A 1,230-nucleotide genomic window follows, 5' to 3' on the forward strand; every position below is an offset into this window, starting at 1 on the left:
TACACACACACACACACACACACACACACACACACATATATATATATATGTACACACACACACACATATATATACATTATATTGAAACGTCATCGACTGATGATGACAATGACGATGACACTGAATTTGTAAATCCGAGATTTCAACCTTATTCCGCCAAGTGTGGTGCGTTCTCCTATCAGGAAGAAAACATGTGCAGTGTTCTAACCCCGCTGTCATGCTTGACTTTAATCTATAGGCTGCCACCATATACGACGAGCCTGTGAAGGCGAAACATGTTAGAAGTAAGTGTCAATTACGCTTGCATGCTGAACATCTCAGAGCAGCAGATACCAATACTGCATGTACTTCAATGGTTGTGGCATAGATACCATTTATCTCCGTTTGAGAAGCAAGTGTCAGAGATACATGAATTAGCTATTTCGTTCGCATGCCAATAGAAGGATAGGTAGAAGGGTCAGTTTAGTGTCCACATACTAGTAGGAGTGGGTGTTGCGTAGTCATCGGTAGTTATAGCTACTTGTGTATATGGTGTGGGTTGGGTGATAGTGATGTCTCGGAGTGTCCACATACTAGTAGGAGTGGGTGTTGCGTAGCCATCGGTAGTTATAGCTACTTGTGTATATGGTGTGGGTTGGGTGATAGTGATGTCTCGGAGTGTCCACATACTAGTAGGAGTGGATGTTGCGTAGCCATCGGTAGTTATAGCTACTTGTGTATATGGTGTGGGTTGGGTGATACTGATGTCTCAGAGTGTCCACATAGTAGTAGGAGTGGGTGCTGCGTAGTCATCGGTAGTTATAGCTACTTGTACATATAGCAGGAGAGTGACAGTGATGTCTCAGATATCAGCCCTAACCACTTACTATGAGTGAGGATAGCTTTGCGAAGGATACCTCCACATACACGTTGCAATACTAATCTGATCTGTACGTACACACACATATACACCAACCTGTAACTCTCCCTGGACGACTCAGTCACAAGTGCCCCAGCGCACACGAACACGTAGATGAACTGCAGCTATGGTTATTGACTTTTGACGCAAGCACACTTACATACACACTCACATGCACACTCAGATACACACTCACATGCACACTCACATACACACTCACATACACACTTACATACACACTCACATACACACTCACATACACATCCACATACACACTCACATTCACACTCACATACACACTCACATACACACTCACATGCACACTCACATAC

Source organism: Sphaeroforma arctica (assembly GCF_001186125.1).
Source record: "Sphaeroforma arctica JP610 unplaced genomic scaffold supercont1.278, whole genome shotgun sequence".
NCBI lineage: Eukaryota > Ichthyosporea > Ichthyophonida > Sphaeroforma > Sphaeroforma arctica.